This window comes from Oncorhynchus nerka, linkage group LG9b (assembly GCF_034236695.1).
Source record: "Oncorhynchus nerka isolate Pitt River linkage group LG9b, Oner_Uvic_2.0, whole genome shotgun sequence".
Taxonomy (NCBI): Eukaryota; Metazoa; Chordata; class Actinopteri; order Salmoniformes; family Salmonidae; genus Oncorhynchus; species Oncorhynchus nerka.
Genome location: NC_088424.1, coordinates 52,712,549 through 52,722,548, shown reverse-complemented (window position 1 = coordinate 52,722,548; position 10,000 = coordinate 52,712,549). Strand labels below are relative to the sequence as shown.

General features: G+C 45.5%; 1 pseudogene; it reads left to right on the top strand.

Annotated features, from left to right (window-relative positions):
• The window catches only part of LOC115127992 (kinesin-associated protein 3-like), a 45,650-nt pseudogene extending 35,821 nt beyond the window's left edge, over nucleotides 1–9,829 (top strand).
• The last annotated feature ends 171 nt before the right edge of the window (nucleotides 9,830–10,000 follow it).

Here is a 10,000-nt window from a genome sequence, read left to right as displayed (position 1 = left end):
TGTAATGTAATCAGATTTGAGCTGGTTTTAATGTGTAGTAATGTGTTCCTTCTGTCAGGTGACGAGAACCACAAGCAGATGGCCATGTGTATCCTGTACCACATCAGTGTTGATGACAGGTTCAAGTCCATGTTCGCCCCTACCCGACTGCATCCCACAGGTAACAGTACAACACCTGATCCCTAGATCCAAATCAAGTCCATGTTCGCCTACACCGACTGCATCCCACAGGTAACAGTACAACACCTGATCCTAGATCAGATCAAGTCCATGTTCGCCTACACCGACTGCATCCCACAGGTAACAGTACAACACCTGATCCTAGATCAGATCAAGTCCATGTTCGCCTACACCGACTGCATCCCACAGGTAACAGTACAACACCTGATCCTAGATCAGATCAAGTCCATGTTCGCCTACACCGACTGCATCCCACAGGTAACAGTACAACACCTGATCTAGATCAGATCAAGTCCATGTTCGCCTACACCGACTGCATCCCACAGGTACAACACCTGATCCTAGATCAGATCAAGTCCATGTTCGCCTACACCGACTGCATCCCACAGGTACAACACCTGATCCTAGATCAGCACCAACAACAGTGTTATTTGTCACATATGTCGAATACAACAATACAACAACCTTAACCAACAATGCAGTTTTAAGAAAAATACCCCCAAAAAATAAGTAACAAATAATTAAAGAGAAATAACAATGCGAGGCTATATACAGGGGGCACCGGTACAGAGTCAATGTGGAGGCTATACAAGACAGGGGGTACCGGTACAGAGTCAATGTGGAGGCTATATAGACAGGGGTACCAGTACAGAGTCAATGTGGAGGCTATATACAGGGGGTACCGTACAGAGTCAATGTGGAGGCTATATACAGGGGGTACTGGTACAGAGGGTCAATGTGGGAGGCTATATACAGGGTATTACGGTACAGAGTCAATGTGGAGGCTATATACAGGTACAGTACAAAGTCAATGTGGAGGCTATATACAGGGTGTTACGGTACAGAGTCAATGTGGAGAGCTATATACAGGGGGTACTGGTACAGAGTCAATGTGGAGGCTATATACAGGGTATTACGTACAGAGTCAATGTGGAGGCTATATACAGGTGTTACGGTACAGAGTCAATGTGGAGGCTATATACAGGGGGTACTGGTAGGTCGAGGTAATTGGAGGTAATATGGACAATATGTACCTCGGTAGAGTTATTAAAGTGACTAGATAATAACAGAGTAGCAGCAGCGTAAAGGGAGGGGGGTCAAGGCAAATAGTAGCAGCAGCGTTAAAGGGAGGGGGTCCAGGCAAATAGTAGCAGCAGCGTAAAGGAGGGTCCAGGCAAATAGTAGCAGCAGCGTTAAAGGGGAGGGGGGGTCAAGGCAATAGTAGCAGCAGCGTTAAAGGGAGGGGGTCAAGGCAAATAGTAGCAGCAGCGTAAAAGGAGGGGGTCCAGGGCAAATAGTAGCAGCAGCGTTAAAGGGGAGGGGGGTCAAGGCAAATAGTGGCAGCAGCGTTAAAGGGAGGGGGGGGTCCAGGCAAATAGTAGCAGCAGCGTTAAAGGGGAGGGGGGTCAAGGGCAAACAGTAGCAGCAGCGTTAAAGGGGGTCAAGGCAAATAGTAGTAGCAGCGTTAAAGGGGGGTCAAGGCAAATAGTAGCAGCAGCGTTAAAGGGGAGGGGGTCAAGGCAAATAGTAGCAGCAGCGCAAAAAGAGGGGGGTCCAGGCAAATAGTCTGGTAGCCGTTTGATGAGATGTTCAGAGTCTTATGGTGGTAGAAGCTGTTTAGAAACCTCTTGGACATAGACTTGACCCTTTGGTACCGCTTGCCGTGCGGTAGCAGAGAGAAAGTATGTGTAAACATGTATACGCAGGGCCCAGCTGTAAAAAGAGACCTTGGTCTCAGTCTGTGTTCCTTGTTGAAATGAAGGTATAATGTTAATTTGTTGGTGATGTGGACACAGAGACCATGTTATTTGTTGGTGATATGAACCCAAGGACCATATATTGAATTTGTTGGTGATGTGGACACCAAGGACCATATTAGTTTGTTAGTGATGTGGACACCAAGGACCATATTAGTTTGCTGGTGATGTGGACGCCAAGGACCATGTTATTTGTTAGTGATGTGGACACCAAGGACCATGTTAGTTTGTTGGTGATGTGGGACGCCAAGGACCATGTTAGTTTGTTAGTATGTGAACACCAAGGACCATGTTAGTTTGTTGGTGATGTGGACACCAAGGACCATGTTAGTTTGTTGGTGATGTGGACACCAGAACTTGAAGCCTTCAACCCGCTCCACTGCAGCCCCGTCGATGAGAATGGGGCCTGTTCGGCCCTCCCTTTTCCTGTAGTCCACAATCAGCTCCTTAGTCTTGCTCACATGAAAGGAGAGTTGTTGTCATGGCACCACACTGCCAGTTCTCTGACCTCCTCCCCTATAGGCTGTATCATCGTTGTCGGTGATCAGGCCTACCACCGCTGTGTCATCGGCAAACTTAATGATGGCGTTGAGCCGTGCCCAGCCACGCAGTCATGAGTGAACAGGGAGTACAGGGGGGACTAAGTACACAACCCTGAGGGGCCCCAGTGTTGAGATCAGCGTGGGCGGAATTGTTGTTACCTACCCCCTTATCACATGGGGGCGGCCCGTCAGGAAGTCCAGGATCCAGTGCAGAGGGAGGTGTTTAGTCCCAGAGTCCTCAGCTTAGTGATGAGCTTTGTGGGCACTATGGTGTTGAACGCTGAGCTGTAGTCAATGAACAGCATTCTCACATGGGTGTTCCTTTTGTCCAGGTGGAAAGGGCAGTGTGGGAGTACAATAGAGATAATCTGTCAGAATCTTTGGGGTGGTATTCAAATTGGAGTGGGTCTAGGGTTTCTGGTGTTGCTTTTATTTATTATTATTTTTAAGTGGCACTTTTATTGTCCCGGCACAAGGTGTACCGTGTAATGATCATGCTGTTTAATCAGCTGTCAGGTAGATGGATTATCTTGGCAAAGGAAATGCTCACTGACAGGGATGTAAACAAATTTGTGGACCAAATTAGATAGAAATAAGCTTTTTTTGTGTCTGGTGTCTTTATTTCAACTCATGAAAATGTCTGTTGTGTTTATATTGTTGTTCAGTTATTATTTCTAACTCTGCTCTGTGTTGATCACCAGTTGATGAAGATGTTGGACTATTGCAACATGCTTTACATGTTGTGTTGACTTTGATAAGATTGTTTGTTCAGTGTATCTATTGCTAACATGCTAACTTACTGCTCTGTGTTGACTCACCAGTTGATGAAGATGTTGTTTGTTCAGTGTATCTATTGCTAACATGCTAACTTACTGCTCTGTGTTGACTCACCAGTTGATGAAGATGTTGTTTGTTCAGTGTATCTATTGCTAACATGCTAACTTACTGCTCTGTGTTGACTCACCAGTTGATGAAGATGTTGTTTTGTTCAGTGTATCTATTGCTAACATGCTAACTTAGTGTTGACTCTGTGTTGACTATTGCTAACATGCTAACTTACTGCTCTGATCACCAGAAGATGTTGTTTGTTCAGTGTATCTATTGCTAACATGCTAACTTAGTGCTCTGTGTTGACTCACCAGTTGATGAAGATGTTGTTTGTTCAGTGTATCTATTGCTAACATGCTAACTTAGTGCTCTGTGTTGACTCACCAGTTGATGGAAGATGTTGTTTGTTCAGTATCTATTGCTAACATGCTAACTTAGTGCTCTGTGTTGACTCACCAGTTGATGAAGATGCACGGTGAGGAGAGGATCTCATCTCCTTCTGTATCAACCTGGCAGCTAACAAGAAGAACGCTCAGCTCATCTGTGAAGGTAGGGAGGACCACTGTGAGTTATATAGCTCAGCTGTGAAGGTAAGGAGGACCAATATCAGTTATACAGCTCATCTGTGAAGGTAGGGAGGTCCACTATGAGTTATACAGCTCAGCTGAAAGGTAGGGAGGACCAATATCAGTTATACAGCTCATCTGTGAAGGTAGGGAGGACCAATATCAGTTATACAGCTCATCTGTGAAGGTAGGGTGGTCCACTGTGAGTTATACAGCTCATCTGTGAAGGTAGGGAGGACCACTGTGAGTTATACAGCTCAGCTGTGAAGGTAAGGAGGACCAATATCAGTTATACAGCTCATCTGTGAAGGTAGGGTGGTCCACTGTGAGTTATACAGCTCAGCTGTGAAGGTAGGGAAGACCACTGTGAGTTATACAGCTCATCTGTGAAGGTAGGGAGGACCACTGTGAGTTATACAGCTCATCTGTGAAGGTAGGGGGGACCACTGAGTTATACAGCTCATCTGTGAAGGTAGGGGGGGACCACTGTGAGTTATACAGCTCAGCTGTGAAGGTAGGGAAGACCACTGTGAGTTATACAGCTCATCTGTGAAGGTAGGGAGGACCGCTGTGAGTTATACAGCTCATCTGTGAAGGTAGGGAGGACCACTGTGAGTTATACAGCTCATCTGTGAAGGTAGGGGACCATTGTGAGTTATACAGTTCATCTGTGAAGGTAGGAGGACCACCGTGAGTTATACAGCTCATCTGTGAAGGTAGGGAAGACCACTGTAAGTTATACAGCTCATCTGTGAAGGTAGGAGGACCACTATGAGTTATACAGCTCATCTGTGAAGGTAGGGAGGACCACTGAGTTATACAGCTCAGCTGTGAAGGGGTAGGGAGGTCCACTATGAGTTATACAGCTCAGCTGTGAAGGTAGGGGTGGTCCACTATGAGTTATACAGCTCATCTGTGATGGTAGGGTGGTCCACTATGAGTTATACAGCTCAGCTGTGAAGTTAGGGAGGTCCCGCTATGAGTTATACAGCTCATCTGTGATGGGTAGGGAGGACCAATATCAGTTATACAGCTCATCTGTGAAGGTAGGGAGGTCCACTATGAGTTATACAGCTCAGCTGTGAAGGTAGGAGGACCAATATCAGTTATACAGCTCATCTGTGAAGGTAGGGAGGACCAATATCAGTTATACAGCTCATCGGTGAAGGTAGGGAGGACCAATATCAGTTATACAGCTCAGCTGTGAAGGTAGGGAGGACCACTGAGTTATACAGCTCATCTGTGAAGGTAGGGCGGACCACTGTGAGTTATACAGTTCATCTGTGAAGGTAGGGAGGACCACCGTGAGTTATACAGCTCATCTGTGAAGGTAGGGAAGACCACTGTAAGTTATACAGCTCATCTGTGAAGGTAGGGAGGACCACTATGAGTTATACAGCTCATCTGTGAAGGTAGGGGGACCACTGAGTTACCACAGCTCAGCTGTGAAGGTAGGGAGGTCCACTATGAGTTATACAGCTCAGCTGTGAAGGTAGGAGGACCAATATCAGTTATACAGCTCATCGGTGAAGGTAGGGAGGACCAATATCAGTTATACAGCTCAGCTGTGAAGGTAGGGAGGACCACTATGAGTTATAAGGCTCATCTGTGAAGGTAGGGAGGTCCACTATGAGTTATACAGCTCAGCTGTGAAGGTACAGACCACATATGTATCAGAGATGGTCTGGTGATCTAAGAACAATAGAAATATGTCCAAGACTCGTCATTGTCACCTTCCATGTGTCATAAATTAATTAATTAGTATAAATACTTCACATGCTGTTGAATAAAGTAATGATTCCTTCCCTCAGGTACTGGTCTGAAGATGTTGATGAAGAGAGCTCTGGAAGCTGAAGGATCCTTTACTGATGAAGATGACACTGGCATCTCTCAGCACACGGACCACCCAAACACCTCTTCATCGTTAGTACTAAATTCATGTTGGATTTGAACGACTTGATCAAGAGATGTTGTGACTGGATTGGTTGAAAAGACTAAGGAAGAACACATTGTGAAGCTCCCAGCAATGAAGCCATATAAAAGCATCTAGTTCCCATGAGGCGCAGCAGAGATATTTAGAGACTGTATGAATGAGGTGTTGCTAAGTGACTTACTAACCGAATGGTCTCCTCCAGGACTATGTAGAGACCTGGCAGCCCAGATCAGTCCTGATGAAAACGAAGAGTATGTGATCGAGTGTCTGGGGACCCTGGCTAACCTCACTATCGCTGATCTGGACTGGGGAACTGGTGCTGAAGGAGTACAACCTGGTACCTTACTTTTAAAGATAGGCTCAAACCAGGTGAGTGAATTCTATAACCACCTTGAGGAAGCGTGCCCACTCATTCCACCACAAAGCCCTCACCTACAGAGAGATGAACCTAGGAAGAGTACCCTTAGCCAGCTGGTTCTGGGGCTCTGTTCACAAACACAAACAGACCCCGCAAAGCCTCAGGACAGCCACATAATTAGACCCAACCAAATGATGAGAAACCAAATAGAGAACTATTTAACACACTGGAAAGAATCAGCAAAAAACTAGAATGCTATTTGGCCCTAAACAAAGAATACACAGTGGCAGAATACCTGACCACTGTGACTGACCCTAAAAAAGTAAGAACATCCTTAACTATGTACAGACTCAGTGAACATAGCCTTGCTATTGAGAGAGGCTGCCGTTGGCAGACCTGGCTCTCGAGAGAAGACAGGCTATGTGTCCACTGCCCACAAAAAGAGTGTGGACACTGAGCTGCACTTCCTAACCTCCTGCCAAATGTATGACCACATTAGAAATACATATTTCCCTCAGATTACACAGACCCACAAAGAATTCGAAAACAAACCTAATTTTGATAAACTCCCATATCTACTGGGTGAAATTCCACAGTGTGCCATCACAGCAGTAAAGATTTGTGACCCTGTTGCCAAGAAAAGGTCAACCAGTGAAGAACAAACACCATTATAAATACAACACATATTTATGCTTATTTATTTTCCCTTTTGTACTTTAACTATTTCCACATAATATGACAATTGAAATGTCTTTATTCTTTTGGAACTTTGTGAGTGTAATGTTTACTTCCCTCAGATCACAGCGCAATAATTTTGCACGCCCAATTTTTTTCAGTTTTGATTTGTTAAAAAGTTTGAAATATCAATAAATGTCGTTCCGCTTCATGATTGTGTCCCACTTGTTGTTGATTCTTCACAAAAATACAGTTTTATATCTTTATGTTTGAAGCCTGAAATGTCGCAAAGTTCAGGGCCGGAAGAGAATACTTCGCAAGAAACACTGTATTTATAAAGCCCTTCTTACATCAGCTGATGTGCAGCACGTGCTGTACATAAACCCAGCCTAAAACCCCAAACAGCAAGCAATGCAGGTGTAGAAGCACGGTGGCTAGGAAAAACTCCATAGGAAGAATAAAACCTAGGAAGAAACCTAGAGAGGAATAAATCATATGGGGTGGCCAGTCCCTCTTCTGGCTGTGCCGGGTAGAGAGGAACCAGGCTATGAGGGTGGCCAGTCCTCTTCTGGCTGTGCCGGGTAGAGAAGACCAGGCTCTGGTGGCCAGTCCTCTTCTGGCTGTGCCGGTGAGAGGAACCAGGCTATGAGGGTGGCCAGTCCTCTTCTGGCTGTACCAGGTAGAGAGGAACCAGGCTATGAGGGGTGGCCAGTCCTCTTCTGGCTGTGCCGGGTAGAGAGGAACCAGGCTATGAGGGGTGGCCAGTCCTCTTCTGGCTGTACCAGGTAGAGAGGAACCAGGCTATGAGGGGTGGCCAGTCCTCTTCTGGCTGTGCCGGGTAGAGAGGAACCAGGCTATGAGGGGTGGCCAGTCCTCTTCTGGCTGTGCCAGGTAGAGAGGAACCAGGCTATGAGGGGTGGCCAGTCCTCTTCTGGCTGTGCCAGGTAGAGAGGAACCAGGCTATGAGGGGTGGCCAGTCCTCTTCTGGGTGTGCCGGGTGGAGATTATAACAGAACATGGCCAAGATGTTCAAAGGTTCATAGATGACCAGCAGGGTCAGATAATAATAATCACAGTGGTTGTAGAGGATGCAACAGGTCAGCACCTCAGGAGTAAATGTCAGGTGGCTTTTCATAACCTCAGATCACACAGAACCACAAAGAATTTGAAAACAAATCAAACACGTATAAACTCCCATATCTATTAATCAAACAACATAAATACCAGCTATATTTACCTGTTTATTTATCTTCCCCCACTACATTGCTAAAACACCGTCCATAGCTGATTATAGCACTCTGGAAATGTCTTATCTTTTTTAAGCCTTTTTCAGTGCAATATTTACCGTTAGATTCTACATGGTTTTTGTTGACGTTGCTCTGTATCTTCTCACTTTGGTTTGTTGTTGTTTTTGTTGACGTTGCTCTCTATCTTCTCACTTTGGTTTGTTGTTGTTTTTGTTGACGTTGCTCTGTATCTTCTCACTTTGGTTTGTTGTTGTTTTTGTTGACGTTGTTTTGTATCTTCTCACTTTGGTTTGTTGTTGTTTTTGTTGACGTTGCTCTGTATCTTCTCACTTTGGTTTGTTGTTGTTTTTGTTGACGTTGCTCTGTATCTTCTCACTTTGGTTTGTTGTTGTTTTTGTTGACGTTGCTCTGTATCTTCTCACTTTGGTTTGTTGTTGTTTTCCCACTGGCTTTGTAAACACGTTTCCCAATAAAGCCCTTTTCATTTGATTTGAATGGATAGAAAGAGCGAGCGAAAGAGACTCAAACTAGGTAACTACATCACTGAAGAAGAGTGAATTTAGTTTCTGAGAGAATAAGGAGGTGTTCTAAAGGTGTTCTAAATGGGTTCTAAAGGTGTTCTAAAGGTGTTCTAAAGGTTTTCTAAAGGTGTTCTAAAGGTGTTCTAAAGGTGTTCTAAAGGTGTTCTAAAGGTGTTCTAAAGGTGTTCTAAAGAAACTGTAGTTATGAAAACAAGAAGAACAGGAGTTCACATTTTGTACCCTCTGACCCCTGACCTCTGTGTGTTGTCATCAGGCTCTCTGACCCCTGACCTCTGTGTGTTGTCATCAGGCTCTCTGACCCCTGACCTCTGTGTGTTGTCATCAGGTTCTCTGACCCCTGACCTCTGTGTGTTGTCATCAGGCTCTCTGACCCCTGACCTCTGTGTGTTGTCATCAGGTTCTCTGACCCCTGACCTCTGTGTGTTGTCATCAGGCTCTCTAACCCCTGACACCTGAACTCTGTGTGTTGTCATCAGGCTCTCTGACCCCTGACCTCTGTGTGTTGTCATCAGGCTCTCTGACCCCTGACCTCTGTGTGTTGTCATCAGGTTCTCTGACCCCTGACCTCTGTGTGTTGTCATTAGGCTCTCTAACCCCTGACCCCTGCCCTCTGTGTGTTGTCATCAGGCTCTCTAACCCCTGACACCTGACCTCTGTGTGTTGTCATCAGGCTCTCTAACCCCTGACCCCTGACCTCTGTGTGTTGTCATCAGGCTCTGCAGAGGATGACCTGATACTAGAGGTGGTGATCATGATCGGGACGGTGTCCATGGATGACAGCTGTGCCGCCATGTTGGCCAAGTCTGGCATCATCCCTGCTATCATAGAACTACTCAACGGTAAGACAGACATCATCCCTGCTATCATAGAACTACTCAACGGTAAGACAGGCATCATCCCTGCTATCATAGAACTACTCAACGGTAAGACAGGCATCATCCCTGCTATCATTGAACTACTGAATGGTAAGACAGGCATCATCCCTGCTATCATAGAACTACTCAACGGTAAGACAGGCATCATCCCTGCTATCATTGAACTACTGAATGGTAAGACAGGCATCATCCCTGCTATCATAGAACTACTCAACGGTAAGACAGGCATCATCCCTGCTATCATAGAACTACTGAATGGTAAGACAGGCATCATCCCTGCTATCATAGAACTACTGAATGGTAAGAGATCATCCCTGCTATTATAGAACTACTGAATGGTAAGACATCATCCCTGCTATCATAGAACTACTCAACGGTAAGACATCATCCCTGCTATTATAGAACTACTGAATGGTAAGACATCATCCCTGCTATCATAGAACTACTCAACGGTAAGACATCATCCCTGCTATTATAGAACTACTCAACGGTAAGAC